This window comes from Oryx dammah, unplaced genomic scaffold (assembly GCF_014754425.2).
Source record: "Oryx dammah isolate SB20612 unplaced genomic scaffold, SCBI_Odam_1.1 HiC_scaffold_17, whole genome shotgun sequence".
NCBI lineage: Eukaryota > Metazoa > Chordata > Mammalia > Artiodactyla > Bovidae > Oryx > Oryx dammah.
Genome location: NW_024070201.1, coordinates 35088990 through 35111145, shown reverse-complemented (window position 1 = coordinate 35111145; position 22156 = coordinate 35088990). Strand labels below are relative to the sequence as shown.

The 22156-nt window shown below is 40.0% G+C and overlaps 1 protein-coding gene across 4 annotated transcripts in view; it reads right to left on the bottom strand.

The window, feature by feature from the left end:
- The window catches only part of SOX6 (SRY-box transcription factor 6), a 712355-nt gene extending 694165 nt beyond the window's left edge, over window positions 1-18190 (bottom strand). For 2 of the 4 annotated variants that reach the window (XM_040258270.1, XM_040258272.1), the window contains exon 1: window positions 17071-18190. The gene's annotated coding sequence lies outside the window, so the exon portion shown is untranslated. Of the gene's footprint in view, window positions 1-15210; window positions 15569-17070 lie in introns of those variants that run through there. The other 2 variants (XM_040258273.1, XM_040258274.1) reach the window with 2 other exon arrangements.
- Window positions 18191-22156: the final 3966 nt, after the last annotated feature.

The window sequence follows — 22156 nt, the reverse complement described above, 5'->3', positions numbered from 1 at the left end:
AATATATGGGTATTGCCCAATACCCATGCATCTACTTCATTATTAAATATTGCCTCCATCCATGACAAAGAATAGGTATTGAAAAGAAAATCTGAAATCTGTTCATGTATTAGATGCTTCAAAAAACAGTTAAAGGAAGAGAATTAAATTTTTCCTGAAAGCAGGTGGAGTTCTTACTCCTAGAGATTCCTTTATCCTCCTCCTCTTGAGTGCTAGCTGCACTCTAAGATTCTGGAAGAAGTTCACTAGCAAACTTCAAAGATAGCCAACTCTGTTGGTGACAGAAACCATACTCAAAAATCCTGGCACTGTCCACCGCTGCCAGCCTGGCCAAACACACGCAAAGAATTGATGGCTGTATCCCAATGTCCTGCCTGTCTTATCCAGCCCAACCTCCTTCACAAACACAACCTTTCAGATGCTAATACTTCCTTCTTACAGTTCTTATTGGGCTTCCCTGTTGGTTCAGCTGGTAAAGAATCAGCCTGCAATGCAGGAGACCCGAGTTCGATCCCTGGGTTGGGAAAATCCCCTGGAGAAGGGAAGTCTACCCACTCCAGTATTCTGGAAAGCGAGAGCACTGTCCAGCATCACACTGTGGAAATACACTCTATCAAAGTTGGAAGAGTAAAGAGAAGATAGAAATATTTTACAGTTTTTGCTCATTAATCAAACCAGCATAAATTCATTTCTTAGATTCTTGGCCATTTGTCAGTTTAGAAGACAGACTGGGCATGTTGTTTTGAGACTGACATACAGAACAAGGAACTTCAGTGAAAATCTATATAGAGGCAGCACAGAGCCCTATCCCAGAAGGGTAGAAACAGGATGTCAGAACCGAAACTTCTTTATAGATCATGAAACTTCCTATTCTAACAGTAAAGAAACTAATTCCTAGAAAGAAGTGATTTAGCCAAAGTCACCAAAAGTTTATTGGAAGAGCTGAAACTCCCAAAGTGGTTCCTTGATACTACACCAAGCTGTCCAACAAGCATATCAAGTTAGAGAAAAGAGGGAAAGGGAAAGAGAAAGCTGAAGGCAACATTAATCCCTCATTGCTGCCTTACTCACTTTTCCCAACTTTTGCTCTGATTGTATCTAAATCCAAGGAAAGCTGAAAGTAGAAGCAACAGAGAACCCCAGGCATTCAGGGAAGTAGATGGTGCCCTTGGTCCCCTCCCCTGCAACATGATATACACAATTATGGAGGCTCGCTGACCCATTCATGCCAACAAATGACTCAAATTGTCTTGCTTCGGAATAAAAGGTAGCTTAAGTGCTTCTCTCATATCCGAGCCCTAAAAAAATGAACCCCCATACTGAGAAATATGTAGCCCCCCTCCCTCTCTCTGGTTTTCAGTGACTGGCTACATTCCTCAGAGGGATCCTCTCCCAAAGGGTGTTCCCTGGAAACTATATTTTTCCTCCTTGACTCATCACTCACTCACCCTTCTTTCTTATTTGCTTTTTATTTCAGTGGTCTCCAAAGTAAGATTACGCATTCCCGGAGTACACTATAGAAATATACAGGTGTTTATTTATTTATTTAAGAAATGAGAAAAACTAATCTTTGCCTAAATTTAAATACAGATTGTCAAACATTAATATGTCATATCCTGTACCAAAGGAAAAAGAGGAGTCTGATTATTGATGATATTATTCAGCTTTTAACTAAATTAACCCTAAACAAATGTTCCAAGTGGCTTTAAAAGATCCTTGCAAAAAAACCACAGTTTGAGGTTAATACCATGACCAAGCTAACACTTGTACCACAGTAGTAGCCTTTTAGTGGCCATATCACAGGATGAAACAATGATGATCCAAGAAGATCTGATAAGAAACATGCCAAGATTTTTTAACTTATCAAAAAGATAATTTAAGTATAGATTTACACCTAGTATCATCAACAGTGGACCTTACCCTATTGTACTTTGAGACATTAAATAGTAATATGAAGCCATTAAAATCAGTAGGACATTTAAAAACAAAGCATACAGATAGAAATTTTTATACTTACTGCAATTTTCCCAATAATGTTTAAAATCACACAATACTCAATCCAATATTTTATAAAATTTCACCAAACTTAATGTTAAATGCTTAGAAACCTCTTCTGAAATTCCTTAGTTACAAAAGACAAAAAGTCACACCCTATTAGAAAAGTTCTTGTTCTTCCTGCTGCTATAAAAATAGCTAAAAATAATATACAGAAAACAGTATGGCAACATTTATTAATAACATTTCTGGGCTAAAAAATCAGATCTGCCACAGTGTACATCTCTGGGTAACCATTTAATTAGAATGCAATCTGAATGATGTCTTCATGGGTTGGACAGTGAGTAGTACCACAAACAATGTTGAAAGTTGTATAGAAAACATGGCTGTCACTTTCAAAAAGAAACTAATGTCATGTAGAATGCTTGGTTCTTCAGATAACAAATGTACATATTTTTGAACATGCCTCCATTCATGATCTTCAACAGGCAAAGTGCTATGTTTGAATGAGTGGCCAAAATATGTACCAAAAAAGATATAGCTTCAACACTTTTGCTCTTTTAAATAAAGGTAATTTTTAGGGAAAAGTGACTAAGTGTAACTACTGGTGAAGAGACTGTCCTGATAGGACGAAAGGGAAAAAATTAGGGATAAGATTACAGATATAACACAATGAAGTAACTGTATTATTCATAGGCAAGCAATTTAGGCAAAATGTTAAAACCAAGTACTACATGATGATGCAATTACTTTTTAAAAATAGACCTAAAAAACACAGTAAAATCTTTACATGCTTCAAAAGGAGATGAGGAGTGACCAGGAGAATTGTTGGCACTGCCCACAGTTTCTGCTGCTTATCTCATGACAAAGTTTCCAAACTTAAGCATAAGGAACCAAAAAACTAGTGTACCAATGTGCTAACCTTTCAGTGATGACAAGTAGCTGTGAGTGTGTTAGCAAATAGCTAGTCTAGACTAGATAGATAAATGGACAGATAGATACATACACCCATACACTGTTGCTGTTTAGTCATTAAGCCTTGTCAGACTCTGCTATCCCATGGTCTGTAACCCATCAGGCTTCTCTATCCAGGGGATTTCCCAGGCAAGAATACTGGAATGGATTGTTATTTCTTTCTCCAAGGGATCTTCCCAACCCAGGGATCGAACTCACATCCCCGGTATTAGCAGGCGGGTTCTTCACTGCTGAGCCACCAGGGAAGCCCACATAAATACATACATAACATCACATCATACAAACTTAACTCTCTTTAAGGTAAAGGTGATATTTCATCAAATGACAAAGTAAATGATTTTAAAAACAGATATATTAAAAATGTATTTTAAAAACATATGTTTGGAAATGATTCCATCATAGTGTGATTTTGTTACCAAAAGTTTTTTGTCTATCACCTATAAAAACTCTCATGTGTTTTCAATTTTAAAATTGGCAACAGCATATTCTAACCTGTTTAATGATGTTACAAAGAGTTCCAATGTGTTTTTTAACCTATTTATTAGAAATATGGTGAAAAAAAAAATGATTGTCATGAGCGAAAAGAGAGATTTTACTAGCCAAAAATTTAACAAACTTTCTGCATACTTTGTGTAAAGGATTAATAAGTTAGTATCACATTAAGTGCAAACAATAATGTACTCCTTCAATTTGGATATATTTTTCTTTCTGAGCTATCAGTTTTAGCTGTGGTAGCATTAAAACCATGTAGCAAAGAAACCTGAACTTAGAACCAAACTATTGAATCACCAAGCATTAAACTAAGACTTTAAAAAATAACAAATCGTATTATATTATAGAACTGGGAGGACCACAGTTTTAAGATATTATTTATTCTATCAATACATCTTTCATTTTAATATCTATTGTAAATGTTTTACAGCATACACTAGCACAATAGTACATATATATAAGTTTAAACAAATATGGACACATGCTCATAAACACTTCACTGGTGATATGCTCTATCCAAAAAGTTTGAAGATCACTACTCAAATCAGAAGTTCTTCCAAATAAGCTGTAAAATTTTTATCTTGTCAAGAGGAATTCAACCAGCCTTATTTTTACCAACAGTACTGCCCAGTTACCCTAAGGCTATCCCAGCCACTTAAGATTTGTATTTCCTTCTCTCCCTATACATCTTGAATTATGATCTTTTCACCTCAGCTACTGAAACTGCTACATTTACCCCTAAACAAGCAGTGCAGTTCAGTTCAGTTCGGTCGCTCAGTCGCGTCCGACTCTTCGCTACCCCATGAATCGCTGCACACCAGGCCTCCACCAGCTATGCTATGTGATGGCACTCAAACAAACGTTTTATCAATAATCAAAGTTATTTCCTTTTAAGATGCAGTAGCAATATTCTTAAATAGAAGCTTCCTTTGAAACAATTTAGGATGACCAAATAATTTAATGCCCCTCCTACTAAATATAATAAAATTATATTTGTTTTTAAATTACCTCAGATACAAATTTGTGAAATAAGCAAAAGCAAAAACTATATAATCATAGCCTCATAAAAGTTAAAGGACATTGATACAAATATCCTATTTTACTGAGATTTTAATAGAAGCCAGTGTAGGCATAGATCAAAAAGGAAAATGAAAAATCCAAAGACGTGAAAGTGGTACTAACAAAATTTAAAAGAAAAAAAATCAGTATACAATATGAAGGGGTATATATTTTCACATATAATTTACTTGCACAGCTCCTGATAACATTAATGAGTTTTCTGCGTGGACATAATTGAAGAAATTAGACACAAAACTTCACAACTAAGACATGACTAATTATGATGAGTGCTTTGGAAAAGGTCCCAAAGTGTCATAATTAAAAGCTGAGGTACTTTTCATTCTTTCCCTGCCATGCCATACATAAGAATTAAGAGTTGCCAAGTTCACTAGTCCCACCCAATGTAGGTTGCTATATACATTTTCTTTGGAGAAAATAAGCCTGTTACAAATTACTATGTAATTTAAAACACATCAGCATTTGGGGTATATAACCCTACCTTAGCATACCTGTAAATCACACAAATCTATACAAAGAGTACAAATGGAGGTATTCTCTGAACTATTGTCTGTAAAAGTTTAAAGGGTCTAACCTCAAAAAAGCCAAAAATTTCTTCTAATAATGTCTTAGAGTATTGTATTAAAATAAAAATTAAATATAGGATGCAATTTTAGTTGGTTCCAAGACTAAAATTCTTTTTTAAACCTCAATATATCTATTTTCAGTATGTATCTTTATAGTGGGAGAGGACTACACTTAAGAAATTTTAAAATAAACTATATCCAATCTCCTGAAATAAACCATAATAGAAAATAATATTTTAAAACAGAATGTATATATTTGTCTAACTGAGTCACTTTGCTGTACAGCAGAAATTGGCACATTATAAATCAACTATACTTCAATAAAAACAAAAAAGGAACCAAACTCAAAGCCACTGCTAGCATCATTTTATATTTTACTTGTAAATTCAAAATTCAGAAGTTGATTAAATGGAAACAAATGCAAAAAAAAAGAAAAGAATTTTTAAAATAGGCCAATTTTCCTCCAGTGTGTATTTGGACCCTCATATTCAAGAATAAAAAAATGTGCCTGAGACTCAACTAACTAATATGCTACATTCCAAGTTTGTTAAACTTTGTTCAGTTGCTGTATTATTTCAGTTTTTATTTTCTTTTTTGCTTGAGTTTTTGTTTCTTATTAAAGAACTCAACTGAAAGTCCTGAAGGAAAATGTTCTTTTAAGCATCATAAGTAATTTAATATGACTAAATTGTTTTATAGAATTTTCACATTGTTTTTCCTCTTCTTTACTCAGCTTCAGAGCTTTTCTTTTTAATGAAGAGATTTCATCATATTTTTCATGCTGTTATCAACACTTCAAGTCTACAGCATGCCAAAGCAATAGGAAGGAAAACAACAGGTTAAGGCCATTGAAGAGGGCCATAACTTCTCCAGCCTATGTGACCATAAGGCCCTTTTCAGAAAGTGATTATGTTACAAGGTCATATAAACTGCAAAATCTCAATAGGTGTATCTAATTTAGAGAAACAAGCTACTAACTCCAGAAAACTTCCAAACCAAAAACAGCAAAGAAGGCTTGTTAGCTCAGAGTAAAGGCATTCAGAAAATTATTAGAAAATGTGAGACCCCAGATTACAAAACTATAAATAGGGTACATTTAGCATCCCTATTTGAAAGTTATCAAGAGTAGAGAGTGGTTTCTCTGCTGCTACTATTTCTGGTACTGATACTGGTTCACCATCATCACTGTATAATAATAATTTGTATTTTTTCCCAAAACTTTGAATCGCTCTGAGGATTCATTTATTTGTACATTATCCCTCAATAAAAAAAAATTATGGAATATGCCAACTTGATAGTTAGAAAACTCAGAAATAACCAGATCTAAAAATTTCCAGATATTTCCCTTTCTCTAAGATAATGACCAATTAGAAGAAAAAAAATCTTACAGTGTAAGATACAAGATTTTATTAAGTTATGGTCCAGATCATCAGCTCAAATACTAATAAGTGATTTATTTTAATTTTAATACTTAGTCAACATATTCAAAGGAATCAATAATTTGAAAAAGTTCTCTGTACCTTAAAATATACTCACAATATCCCTGACCACAAAACTAAGCTAAGAAAGAGAAGTTAAGGGGTTAAATCACCAGAGGTTAAGATGCTGGCTTATGGCCACTTCACATTTATGATAGACAAGGCCTTTCTAAAATCACAAAGACACAAACATGAAACATTTTGGTATCAAATGCCTTACAAAAGAGTCAATAATACCATCAAATGTTTCCTTCATGTCCAATGCTCTTCAGGATGCTACTTCAAATAGTTTATTCCTAATTAACCTTTATGACACAGCTCAAAGGCCAACTCCTACTAGAAGCTTTCCTTGACATAGATACTTCTGCTCTTATACATATCTCCATTATAGCAACTAGTACACTGCACAGAATTACATATATTCATAACTCTTCACTAGGATCAATTGTGCATTTTCATCTTTGAAATCATGTAATCAAGTGGTTCTCATCTTTTTACCGTCAAGTATCCTTTTATTAATCCTCCTTCATAAAACCCATATTTTGACTTAGCCACTGAAAGCCTCAGGAAGGTTAAAAGACCGAAAATACACAGAGGGTAATTGAAACTGTGTCATCTTTCAAATTTGCCATATTTATTCTATTATAATTAAATTATTCCCTAATTTTTTAAGACATATAGAATGTCTAATATATATGACATTATTATGTCTAGACATATATAATGTCTAACATATACAATCTCTATAAAGACATATATAAACTGATATTTAATGCTTCTGATCAACATGGTATTGTTCAGCTACATTCAGTATATGGAAATGCAGTACTGGTTTGGCTCTGGAAGTAAGTATGAAGATAAAATAAATGAGCACTGACATTATATAAAAGAGATTGGGGGAAAAAAGAAGGTCAAAATTGCCAACCCTAATTTATGACACACAAGCTTTGTTTATAGTGAATAATATCCTGAAGCAAAGCTCAATTGAAACATTTATTCCTATCAAGTAGGAAGTTAGACAGTATGATTGGTAAGGTTATCTACCCTGTATACCTTTTACTGAATGAGACAATGAATATGAAAGCACTTTGAAAACTGAGTTCTATAAAACATATGAGAATTAAGGGCCCTTTTCATGCCATGGTTCTACTGCTGATTACTTATAACTACTGTCAATTTATCCTAACAGTTGTCTAGAACTGTTCTAGGCACTTCTATATACATTATCTTACAACTTAATCTTCCCAACAACCATATCTGATAACTTCTATCATAATCCCCATTTTAAATATCAGGGGGACTTCCCTGGTGGTCTAGTGATTAAGAATATGCTTCCCATTGCCAGGGATACAGGTTCCATCCTTGGTTGGGGAACAAAGATCGCACATGCCTTGGGGCAACTAAGCCTGTATGTGAAACTAGAGAGCCTGAGTTCCCCAACAAAAGATCCCAAGTGCTGCAACTAAGACCCAACACAGCCAAGGAGGGGGAAAAAAAAAAGAGAAAAAAGTATTTAATTAGGAAATGGAGACCAACAGAGGTTGCATATCTTTTCTAAGGTCACACAACTAGTTTAGGAAATAAGACTTCAAAGAAAAGATTCAAGAAATAAAATTTCAGGTTTAATTTTGATATTTTCATATGTAGGTCTGGCATTCAAATGAAGAATGTGTTCCCATTTTTTCTTAAAATCAAAGCAAAAAAAAGTTGATTAAGATGTATATTTTTGACATACAGAACTTCCAAATGTTAAGCACTGAAACACATAACCAAAGAAGATTATAAAATCTCCTTCTTTGTTGGCTTTGCCAAAAAATAATAATAAGAGAGTTTCTTAACTGATCAGAATGGAGAAATACACCCTTGGAGTAGGGAGAATGATGACCTTTCAAAATCTCTTCTAGCCCTTAGAATTGGAATATTCTCAAATTTGAGAGCCGGACATCCAAATTCTATATTTAGTCACTACTCTACCCAAAATCTGCAAGACTACTAATGAATAATTCTCTCTAGGAAAGAAAGAAAGGAGCATGTATTACTGTGAATATTTCATATAAAAGGAAAAGCAATTGATAATATGAGAAGATTACACAAAAAGTACACATAAAGCTGAAATTGGAAGCCAGATCTGTATAATTCTAAGTACAATACCACTTCAACAGTAATCGATAACATGTATTAGCTATTGAGCTTAATGCTTTACATTTATTTACCTCATTTAATCCTCACAATAACCTTATGATGTAGGTATTATTATCACTCTCATTCTAGAGATGAAGAAACATAAGGTGAGAGATTATACCATGCATATATTCAGGGTAGATGGGGTAGCTGAGTTCTCCTATATAGAAAGTTCAATGACCATGGATCTAGCCGGAGACTATTCCTGAGAAAATAATAACATCCCTGTCCTTTCTTTCCCAATAAAGAAAAACAAACTATTCTCTCCCTATTTAGGAGCATTCTTCTCCACTTCTACCAATGACCTGCTTAGCATCATGACAAATGTGCCTAAATTTCTCACCTATCAAATATCAAAAATCTTCAATAGAAGAGAAGGTTCTTAAAAAGTAAAAACTTGTGACTTCAAAAATGCCCTTCAGGTTTCCCTGGTGGTCTAGTGGTTAAGAATCTGCCTTGTAATGCAGGGGACACTGGTTCAATCCCTGGGCCAGGAAAATCCCACATGCTGCAAGGTAGCTAAGCCAGTGCACCACAGCTACTGAGACTGTACTCTAGAGTCCTCAAGCCACAACTACTGAACCCATGCGCCACAACTACTAAAGTCCATGTCCCTATAGCCTGTGCCCCACAACAAGAGAAGTCACCACAACCAGAAACCCACACACTGCACCTAGGGAGTAGCACTCCCACCACAACTAGAAAACAAGCCTGTGCACAGCAACAAAGACCTGGCACAGCCAAAAAGAAATGCTTTTTGTTTAAGTTGCAGAGCAGAAAATAATATATTTTTTAAATGCCCTTCAGGATATGCAGAACTTAGTAAGTACTCAATCAAATTGCCCAATGATCTGTTTGTAAAGTATAAAAGGAACTATTTGCAACCATGCCTCAGAATAAGTCCCATTTGAAATCCATGTTTGTCATTAAAAAATAATCTGTGTCGGGGAGTTTAGAGGAGAGTGGATATATGCATATGCGTGGGTTAGTCCCTTTGCTGTTCACCTGAAACTCTCAAAACGTTGTTAACTGGTTATATACCCCAATACAAAATAGAAAGTTAAAAAAAAATAATATGTGTATATGTTAATCCCAATCTGCCAATTTATACACTACTAATATATAATATAGATAACAAATAAGAACCTACTATATAGCACAGGGAACCCTATTCAGTACTCTGTAATGACTACATGGGAATAGAGTCTAAAACAGAGTGGATATATGTATATGTATAACGGATTTACTTTGCTGCACAATAGAAACTAACACAACCTTGTAAATAACTATACTTCAATAAAAACTAATTTTTAAAAATGTGTTGCATTTTTGCTTTTCCACATGTTGTGCTTGCATAGTCATGGAAGGTAAAGCATCTTTAACTTTCTTTGTCAAATTTTAAAGAACTACTTTTCAAAGAAGCAAAGAAATTGTGCTCAGTGAAGTCAAAAATCACAAATAGCACTAACGTACATTTTTGCATTTGAATGGATATATTAAAGATAGGCAATTCAATTTGTCTCTTTGAGTAGAAACAACAAATTATTGAACAAAGAAAGGATAATATATCTTTTAAAGATTTATCTTGTGAGATTTTCAGAGAAGAAAGAGATCAAGGGAGAACCTGAAATGAGAGAATACAGAATGTTTGCAGACACTAATATGCATATCATATAAAGAATTTTAAATTTACCTTGTTTATTATGCTTACTTATACATGTCATCATTGAAAAGCATCAAATAAATATATTTAAGTAATTTTAATCCAAAATAGTTTAAACATAAAAACTCTTAAAGGATTTCACAATATCATATTAGGCTTCCTCAATACATAGTGCTTCAATTCAGAAAAATCTTTTAATAGCTTTATAGACTAGAAGAGCTTAGTAAGTAAAATATACTAGTGAATTCCTTACCACATGCATAGGAAGAGAGCAAATACAGAAATAGAAAATCTAGAAAATTACAGAGCAGAAAATTCAAGTTAATTACCAAAGATGCAAATTTTCTAAAATATACACAACATTGGACTACCAATTGTTAGACTTTTTTTCCCACTATCTTATCTACAGGTTACAATGCTAACCTAGTTCTTCATAAATAAATTCAAATGTCTCCCTATAAATGCAGAGATAACTCTTTACATAAACAAAGATTTCTATAGTTTCAAATAATTGTTTTTCACTTGAAGTAGTATGAAAGAGAATGCCACTAAGCATTTGCATGCCTTTAAAAGGTAAAGAAGAACATTTCAGAATTCTTTTAATATTCTGAAAAGGATTTTTCCAATATTATGTACTGTACAATATAGCAGGGATTACTAAACAAATTGGCATTATAAAATAGAAATAACTGGGCAGTTGATTTTACGTAGTTTACTAGTTTACAATAGATAACAGCATCTACAATTAACCTCAGGAAATAATTCACATCTTTACTAAAGATGAAAGTTTTTTTGAGTGAATAGTAAAACATGAGTGATATATAAGGGGTCTAGAGGAGCAAGAAGAGATTCTGAATATAAACAAGCCATCATTCTGGTAAAAGGAAATACAAACAACTAGAATAAAAATAGTTGATGCACAAAAGCCATAATGAGGGGGTAGCTCAAAAAATAACTTCTACTCTGAATGGTTTGGATGAAATACAAATTATCCACAGAAAAGTGTGGACTGGCATAAATGTTTGTACAAAATTATAAGTGTATTTCAAGAAGTATGCAAGAGGCAACCGCCTGCATGATGCACAAAGTCCCGGCAATGCTCTGCTTAAGTGCTAGTGCACAGAGTCCAAACCACTGCATTTTAATTACCATGCAGCCTCAGATATATTGCCTTTGATATGGAAATGTTCTTGTTCTCTCATCTTCACATATGGTCTCATGCACAGAAATCTTTATCTGATTCATAAAAAATAAACTAGAATCCAATCTCAACACCTGACCTCAGTGCTTAGAAGTTTTTTACTAAGCATGGTGTCACTATAAAAAGAATGGCTAATATTAGTGTAAAGTTGGATATTTTGAGCAATGATATGAAGGATTTGCAGTTAAGAACTGAATCGATACTGTTTCTCTGAGGTTTTAGGGTTTTGAGGTCCTTTTTTTTGAGACTACCACAGATTTGAGGAAAAACAGACCAGCAGCCTTTTCCAGAGGAGAGAATACAGAGCAGACTCACTTGATATTTCATCTTACAATCTCCACCTACACTCTCAATTGATATCTTTATCCAAATTATGACAATGGATATTTAAATCTGAAAAGCTCTATTAAGAACCATAACACAAATTTAAAGTTATTTCCAGTTTGACTAAAAGTCTAAACAAAACGATTAGCTGAAAAACTTTTACCCTCTTCCACAGAACAAGAAAAATGAAAACACACTTCGTATAAATGTATAATGAGTATATAATGAGAGAATGATTAAAGTTTCTGATATGACTTTTTATCAAAACAATTAGTTTTCAGATCACAGTTGAAGAACCTCAAGCAAAAATGATATTCTATACATTTAAAATGTGCTAACAGTTAATAAAAACTGCTTTTCATAGACTATACTGGAGTACCAGTTTGTTTTTGTTTTTGTTTTACTTGAGTATGTTGATAGGGGACAGTCAGTAGAAAATGTGAGGACAGGATAAAGACACAAAATGTTCAATATATTATTTTCATTGTTAGGAAAAAAAATAATAGGGGAGAGTTATATTTCTTAAACAAGGAGCAATCCAAATGCAAAGAGAGTCCATTTTCTGCTCTAAAAAGCAAAACTATTTGTTCATTCTTTTAGCAAGTTTTTATAATAAAATCTGTTCTCATCACATCTCATATACCTTGATAATTCTGAAATAACCTAGATTAACTTTTTTAAAAAACAGTAATATGACCCATCTAACCTCATGACAGCAGATAATACATCCCATCTGCAAATCATCTTGCTGAATGTTATCTGTGTTTTATCATTTCTAGTACCTGTCTGTGCCTGATATGGTACTCTCAGGCACATTAGCTTGATGGAATGTTTCACTTGACTTCAAAAACACCAATTGATATATATGCACCCCTAAACTATACTTAAACAAATAGCTCTTAGAACAACCAAGATTTTAATTGTACTCTACTATACTTTTACAGAATGCTGTTTGTAAATAGTGAAAAGGTATATATCAATTATCTCACTAACAAGAGAATTCTTTCAAACTTAGAGATTTGTAACCTAACAACACAGAAAAGTATAGAAAATATTAAAAGTAAGGGTTAAGGCCAATGTACATTAAACTTCGTAAAAATAAAATTCATTTACTCCAGTATCTAGTATACTAATTGAAAGAGGATTTTTAAAATGTCGCTAGTTTCTTCAATATAAGATAGATATGTGTAAAAATTTCATCAGTGACCAATAAACTAATAATTCCTGAAAGAAGTCAAATAGAAACAGCATAAAATCTCAATAATGCCACCAAAATTTATAATTTATGTATTTAAAGCAATATATTGTTAAAGCCTTATAAGAGAAAGATTTGCTAGATAAGTTAACATTTTAAATATGTGCTTTTCCCTTACTAAGAAAAATATCTTTCTACTGCTAATGAAAAAATGTCCAGCAGACAATATGAATGTCATTTCTTCTAGATATTCAGTTACTGAATCCATTACAGAATCAACTTAAGATATAGATATTGATAGTGCTTTATTAATTTTTTTACATCTACCTTTCTTTGTAGTATAATGTTGGGCACTGTGCTTACACAGTATAATATTACAGGAGCTTGTATCATGCTCTGTAATAATAAACTTGCAATTTATTTTGCATTTTCAAGAATACATATATACCAAGAGGAAAGTTCCTTCTTATTACTTCCAAAATAAAAATTAAGAACAACAACAAATACAATAAACAATATTTAGTTTTGCCACTATAAAAAGAATATGGTGGGAGAACCGAGGAAAAAGGAGGTGGCAGTGATACAAGAAAAGCAACAGAAGATACTAGTTTGCCAGAGGAATTAATGACCTAGCACTTGTCTAGATCCTGGTCACTTACAGCCCATGGTCATAAGCTAGATCTAATATGTGTAATGCACATTTACTTGCTTTCAGAGTCTAAAGGATTTTTTTTTTTTTTTGGTTAGTGTTTGTTGTTCTTGTTTTAGAAAGGGACAATCTCTCTTGATTTATGAGGTTTTCAAAAATGCAGGAGAAAAAAATTTACATGCCATTTGGCCTACTGCCCATGCACTTACATATGTGTATTCAGGAAGATACACTCAAATATACATAGATAATATATTTATGGTCTGGTACAGTAAAAAAAAAATCAGTCATAACTTTGTCCCTGCTGTAATAAAATAAAGTATTTCATTGATTCAATCAAAAGTAAATGCAACTAAATAACCCACGTCCCCACCATCTAGAAGAAAAGTACACCCTTGCTGCCACAGACAAGCTAACTCTATCCCACTGAATTTGTGGAAGGTTTAAGATGTTTGCTTGTTTGTTTTCAAGTAAAGAGAATCTTCTAGTAGGTATCAGGAATATCTGAGTGGCTTAGAAACAAGGGGAGAAGGGAGAGTGATGAAAGTGTCTAATGCTGAGTGTTGAATTCCATGGTTATTGCACAGGGTGATAGGGGGAAGCTCATGTTCATGACTGCAGACATCTGGTCTCTTCCAGAGAGTGCAGACTAAAGATGACCTGAAGCTGGGGTCTAGAAAGCTAGGCAGGAAGCTCAAGCACCAGTCTGGGTACAAACAGAACAGGGCACTGCTCCTAAAAACCCTAGGCTGAACAAGAGTGAGACGGGGAGAGAGCAGATTATTTACAGGTTCTCGCGCACAGTGAACACCAGCAGCCCCAAGTGGCTAGGCCTGGAGGGGGGAAAGAGAAACTTCAATCAGAGCGCACACAGCTATTTGCTGAGACCTCTGGGGCGGGTGCGGGAGGAAGCACAGAACAGGTGAACAATCCAACTAGAAACTGAAGCCCCTACCCAAGCCAGGAAACAACGCCAAGTCTGCGCTAGTCCCACCGGGATAGTGCAGACTGAAGGGCACTAGCAGCCCTCCCCCATGGGCGGAGTGTGTAGAGTAGGTGTAGTGCCAGATTTACTCTGCATCCCTTTTCCTCGTTCGGCACTCACCCTGCCGCTTGTCGGGTTTGTCTATCTAACCAGCAGGCTGCCCTCAGCCGAAAACTAGAGAAGAAACGAGAAGTGGAAAGAGAGAGAGAAAGACAAGACTACACTGTCACAGTCTTCCCTAGTGCCAGGGCCTCCCGAAGGCTGTCCTGGTTGGTTCAGCCCTCCCACGGGAATCCTGTAGCCTGGAACGGTGCTGAGTGGACCAGCTCCGCCAAGCCCGTGCCTATGGGCCTCCGGGACGAGGTGCTGAGTGCGCAGGCTAATTATACATGTGGCATTTGGGCAGCCGACTGTCCAGTGACACCTTACCTTATGAGGAAACGTCAACCTCAGCAACTGTTCAAAACAAAATGCCATCGCAGGATCAGCTTCGCCGGCTCTTGGCCGGTTCGGGATTGCTTTTCCCACAGATTTTCTCACTTAGCGCAAGAATGTGGCCTGCGGAGGCCAGTCGTGAGCTGGACGGACCGGGGGAGAGGGAGGGGGGACAGGCGGGGCGGTCCTTGCCAGGTGTCCATCCTGTCCCCCCTCGCCATGGATCAGCTCTCGGACCCGACCACTTGACCTTTTTATTCACCAAACTCACCTCCTAGAAATAGACTGGGCGGGGCGGTGTCTGTTCTCCTCGGGACCGGGGAGAAACCTGGGCATGTGACTATACAGGGCAGAAGGGAGGAGGCCCTCGGGAGGCAGGGAGAGGGGGCACTCTCACATCGCGACTCCACTGGGTTGTTGGCTGGGCCACCCGGCCAGAGCCCAAAGCCCAGCCAGCCGCAAGAGTGCGCGCCGGGGTCAAGCGCCCCGGACACGGACGTCATCCCAGCGCCCCATTGAGTGTGACGGGAGGTCCGGAGCCCAGCCCAGTTTGCCGCAGCAACGGCTTTGGGCCATCTCGAGACCGAAACTTCAAGTTCAACCCTCCGAAGAGGTCACACACTGAGAAGCAGCCGGGGACAACCCATCTCGCTAACAGCCCATCCCCGCCAGCAAAGTCGAAGACTTATTTTTAGTCCCCAAATAAGGGGCAGCATTCAATATCTGGCAGTTCATTCGAACGTTTTCAAACTTGGTCAGCCTGAGAGCTTTTTAAAAAAAATTAAAAAAAAAAAAAAACTTCAAAACACTCCAACAACAACCACCTTTTATCTGTTCCGAACACACCAATTCGCTTTTTATCTTAAAGCTGCGCGGAGCGCCCGGGAAATAGCCCAGGAAACGGAGCTAATCTGTCCTCCGCAGCCCCGAGTCTGGGAGCCCGAGCAACCCCGGCAACCTTTGCACAAGCCTCTTCCCTTTTCTGCCCGGCCCTTTAAGGAGAAGAAAGCAGCTCCCTCTGGGAGCGGTCAGGCTCGGGCTGGGCCCCTGGCGGGTGGCAGCACCGCCCCCGGGCCTGGGCCGAGCCCCAGAGCGGCGGATCTCTGCGGATCTGCGGAGTGGGCAGCGGCCGGCGGGGCCAGGGCAGGGCGCCGAGAAGGACGGAGGGCGCTGGCGGGGCTCAGGGACGCGAGGAGGGGAAGAAACGCGCGGGCGACTGTGCTCCTGCAGCGAGGACTCCGAGGCCGAGTCGGCTCCGGGAAGGGCTGGGCGGCCCCGTCACACGCGCCCCCGCCGGCCCGGCACCACCGCCAGAGCGTCCGAGGGAAAAGAGGGCCACGGATTAGCGCTTGGGTTTCGGATTGTGTCGGAATTCGATTTGCTTATTCCTAAAAAGATCATTCAAAGTCACGTCCAAAAATGAAGGATGAGGGAAGAAGGGAGAGAGCGCAGGGAACTGGAAGCAACTCGCACGGGGTCCCGCGAAAGTTGCGGCGGAGCGGCGTTGGGATGAGGGTGGGAGGAGGGAGAGAGCTGCTTTTCTAGCGACCCGGGTTTTCTTTGAGCTCCTCCGGGTAAACTTAACGCGGGCAGACAGCGCGGAGGAGATCCTAGACTCTCGCCCACCCTCGGCCATCGTCAACCCCACAAATAGCCAAAGTTTCCAAACCAAAATGGGGGTGGGGTGGGGGTAGCGTTTAGGAAGCCCAGAAACCCGGCAGGTCCTCCCGACCTCCCGCACCCCGACCCTGGGTAACACTGAAGCGCTCTGGGAAACTGCGACATCTCAGTCAGTCACACGGCGAATCACCCCAACACTTTTCAAGAAAACAAAATATTCGCTGGGAAACTTACTTTGCATTTAGTCTCTATTCTTTAGGGGGATGCGGTTTAGGTCGGCTCGTGAGGGAAGCTTGTTTTGTCCAGGTTGGATATTGTCTACTTATGGATCAGCCCTTGGGTGAGGGTTTATTTTAATTTATGGCTTATGCATTCTTTTAAGGTCGATTTACATGACCTCCGGCTACAACTAAGACAGCCGAGGAAGGCACTCCAGTCGTCAGTCGGCCAAACCCACAATTAAAACAGCCCTCCCCCTAGTCTTGGTGTGACTAGGACTCTCCCGGAGTAGGCTGGCTGCCTGCTTTTCTTTTTTTCTCTCTTCTTTCTTCGCTTCTATTCTTTCCGTCTTAATTTCTTTATGCTTTTCTTTTTTAATATCACAAAATAAGATGTGGTATCAGTTTGAAAGTTTCGATATAACTTTCTTCAAACCCAAGCCTACGGCGATAACGAGAGATACAGCGCTCACAAAGCCCTCAGGATGCTGCCCTCTTGTGGGCACAAAGGGCCTTTCCACCCAGCGGTCCCATCTGAACCCTCACACAGCACAAACGCATATGCTTACACACACATACACACACACACACACACACACACACACGGGGCGGGGGAGAGAACACTACACACGCAAGCACACGAGCTTCCTCCATCACACACTTGGCGCAAACTTCAATGAAATACCTACCTCAAACTTCATGAAGACTTAAAAATTCATTCTCTAAGCCACCTGATTCTTTTTCATAACATTCCCAGTTATATAGATTAGAGTATCTATACGGGGAGGCGGAGGAGGAATAAGGTGGGCCGAAAGGGCGAACAGATTTCCGGACGAATACTTAGGATGGCGATAACGGCTTTCTGTTGTCAAAGGTTGCGTTGTCTGTCTCTCTCTCCTGCCCTTTTTGCCTTAGTGTCCCACGCACAGTTATCTACAGCTACAACATGTGTTTTCTCCGAGTGGATTTTGGGGATAGGGGGGTGGCAAGAAAACCAGAAGCCCGCCACGCAGATCTGTCACCGCCTCCGGAACAAGGCACAACTCTCCGAGAGGGGGACGCATCCTAGGGATACGCGCGTCCACCAGCGAGCGGCAGACGCTCGGGCCCCTTTCTCAGCCTCTACTCTTCCCCCAGCCCCCCACCCCCACTTCTGCGTCTGCCCCACTGAGCGCCCTCCTCCCGCTCCTCCTCCCCCTCTCCCCTCCCCAGCCAAGTACGGAAACCCGCCGGGGCTGGGCAGCCGTGGCTCCCGGCAACCCGCGCCCTCGCGGGGCTCCGCGCACTCAGTTCTTGTCCGACCCCAATCCCTCAGTCCCAGCTCAGTGAAACTAACCCTGAAGCTGCCCGGAAGGGCAAGAGCGGAAGGCGCTGGGGACCGGCGGCCGGGCCCGGGGTTCCTGCTCCTGCCCTCTCCTGCTCCCCAACAGGTAGCTCACAAATGGGCCGCGCGCTCTCGCTCTGCCTCCCTCGCTCTCTAGATCGCTCGCTCCGTCCCGGTTACCTGGGCGGGCTCCAGGATGGTACCGCACGGGAGGGCTCCTTGTGCGCTGCGCCGCGGGAGTAAATGGCATTAAAGAAAAAAGGGAAAGATACAAATAAAAAAAAAAATTAAGGAAGGGGAGTCGGTGCTGGGTCAGTTAGCTCAGCCCGGGGAGCAAGAGAGCAGAGCCCCCCAGCGCCGCGGCCGGCTAAGCCCGTTAACTCAAGTCTGCGGGGGTGTCCCGCCCGGAGCGGGGGAACGCTGACCCGCAGAAGTTTGCCGCCGGGGTGCCGGGAGGTGCGCGCAGAGCGGGGTGACTAGGGGCTTCCCCCTTGAAACAAGTGAAGGCGATGGTTAGTGCTGTCAATCTTGGCAATCAGTGTGAGCGGCCATGTCGTAAGTATTCAAAGCATTTCCCGTCGTGCAACATCAGAAAGTGAGTGGCCAGGGCATTGATCTGAGCGAGGGAGAGGAGGCAGGGCTCCCCTCCCAGACAACACAGGCAAGATGAGACAAGAGGCGAGGGAGGCAGCGAGCCAGGCAGGGAAGCTGGGAGGGAGGGGGAGGGCCGGGAGAAGAAGAAGGAGGGGAGAGCGGAGGCAAAGGAGAGAGAGCCGGAGAGAGAGAGGGCAGAGACCGGCGAGAGCGGAGGTTGGAAGTGGAGAAAGCGCCTGAGAAGAGAGAGTGAAGCGACTAGTAGGAGAGAATTGGAAGGCGACAAAGAAGAGGGAGAGTTGAGGTCAGAGGGGAATGGTGACAAGTATTAGGTGGAGAGAAAACGGCTGAGGAGTAAAGGACCCCAGCAGTGCTATTAGGGCTGGAGTTGTTGGAAGGAGGAGTCTAGATGAAGGCAAACTGAAGAGAGGGAAAGGTAGACAACTGGGGAGAAAGAAAGGAGCGAACTGGAGAAAAGGAGGAAAGAAGGTGGGAGAGGAAATGCAGGGATGGTAGTGTGTGCTTTGAAAAAGTTATGTGAAGAGGATGAGGAATGGGCTAAATGTTAGGAAGTACTGAGATATAGCACCGGACCACAGAAGTGAGTCATGGCAGAAACAGAGAAGAGAAAGAATAGGGGCTAAAGCAGACCAAGAAGAAGGAAAGGAAGGTGAATATGAGAATAAATAATAAGGATGAAGAGAAGTAATCAAAAGAGAGTGAAGAAAGAGATGCAGGAAGCAGAGATCATGGAAACATACAGGTTAACAGGATTTCAGTAAATAGAGGAAGAGGACCTTATTTTAAAAGATGGAGGAAGAGCAACTGAAAGAAAAAGGAATTGATACAGGAGACTCTTAACATATGTAGGGGGCCATATTCTGGAGGCCATGTGGAATATGGAGTTTATGGGTTTAAATTATTATGAATAATAAAACATGTACAAACTACCAAGGAAAAAATTGATTATACCTTTACAATGATAAACTAAATAGTCCCACATTTATTATAGGGTTAAGTTTGTGTTACACAGAATTGGGTGGGTGATATATGTGTATTACCTCAACTTTGTAGAGGAAAAGATCTGGAGGAACAATTTCAAGATGGGTGGCTGGGAAGTTGTAAAAGATGAAGAGTTTCAGTCACCCGGGACAGCATTTTGCAAAAACATGTAAGTCAGATAGAGAAAATTATGTTTAACCACCACCCCCCCCATAAAAAAAAACACAAATTAAAGATTCTCTTTGATGTGGGTGTGTAGGGTAGATAAAAGATTTGAAGGGTATAGGGTGGCCTAATGGAACAGAGACCTGGAATGTTATCTCAGTGCAAAAAAACCTGGGGGACGGGGAGGGGAGAGAATAATCATGATGTCAGGTAATAGACAGAGATACAGAACAAAAGAAATAGATGAGAACACTAGCTTTGACAACAGCAGACACAGAGCTAACAAGCAGCCAGTGTGCACAAGGTGATGTTGGCCTGCCTTAAGCCAGGCCCAAAGAAATAGATCTGAGAAACTAAAGTTAGTGGAAAGTCCAAATTACATCAAGATTAAAAGCTAAGAGACGGGTTCTGAAATGGTCAGTGTAAACCTACAGAGATTTGTGGAAGTGAGGTCCTTGCTATGTAGAAACTGATATGAGAGGGCCACTTTGAGGCATTACATAAACAGGGAATTTGTGAAAGAAGATAAGGACAGGAGAGAGGAGTCAGGAATTAAAGCTAGAAAAATAAAAAAGTTAAGGCAATCTAAAGTTGCCAACTTGAGGAAGACCTTCACAGATCAAGTGATAAAAGATACAGAGGAGAAAACCTCATCTTTGTTCCACTAACTGAAGAAAATGGAGAAAGTAAGTAAACGTAGAAGAGGTACCAAGCTGAGATGTCTGTTAGTCATATGTTGGCTTCTTAAAGTATACTCCATGTTTGGTTTCATATAAACTCCAGACAAGAGAAGGAAAAGGATGGAAATAAGGGTCAGGATGAGCACCTAGGGTTGGTGGGGCAGAGGGAATAGCCCCACTAATAGGAATAGCTCATTTCCTATTCCAGCTGGGAAAGATGATGCTTGAGGATTGGAAGCTTGAAGACTGCAAGTTAAAATGACTTGATGACTGTTGGCTGAGAGGACAAGAGTCCCCTACCAGAAATCTTGTGTCCCTTTCACCCACAGAGATCTTCATGACTGGAAAAATCTGCCTGGAGAGGCCAGAGCCTAGAAGCCAGTGAAAAGAATGCCTGGCACCTTTCCTGCCAGCTCCTTCACACCTGGTCCCAAAACTCCCAGAAGTGCTCCTTGACCTCAGAGGCCCAACGGGCAAACCCAGACTGGTGTTTCTATACTAGACAAGAGTCAAATCTCTTCTGGGTTTTGATTTTGTCTTTGTTTTATTTTGTTTTTGTGAATGAGTGTGGCCTGGCCCAGCTGTCCTTCCAAAGCCTCTCTCTGGCCCTGGAACTCAACTACAGGAGCAAAAAATCTCTGGAAATCTTATAAAGGGCAAATTGAATGACCCCTCCTAAATGCCTGCAGAGTTAAAGCAGAGAGAAGAGGGGATAATTTTAAGTCCCAAAGCCTGAATTCTTAGGGTAGAGCCACCGATAGAGGTGAAACATCCCAGACTGAAACGCTGGGGCGCAACTTGGGTTTCTCAAAGTTGTGGTAAGTTTGGCTTTACAAGTACCAGCGTATGAGTTCTTTAAATCACCCAGCACTGGGAAATCTGGGGAATAAGACACCCCCCACACACACACCAGGTACAGGCTGTTGGCAGAAGGCCAAAAAAAAGGCGACATTATCAAGATCTCCAGCGTCCAAGGCCCTAATACTGGGCCGCGGTGGACCTTCGGAGGAGGAACGGCGGAATCCTCTTTAGATTTTATCTAATAAACTGATAAAGTAGATTGATAAGGCGGAACCCCGAGCCAATCGAAACATTAATCCCTAAAGGAAAGAAACTAAAGTTTGGGGTCTTGGTGCCGCACTTCAGACTGTGCATGGGTTGACACGTGGCCCTCGGGGGCGGGAGTGAGCCCTAAGAGTTTCCTTTCAAGCCACAGGCGCTGCAGTACAGAGCAGGGGGCAAGGCAAAGAGCGCTGCAGAGGGTTGAAGTGCTGGACTCTCCACCTGGTCCGCACTGGCCTGCGGGCTCCAGGAAGTTCCGAAAGGAGCCGAGGACA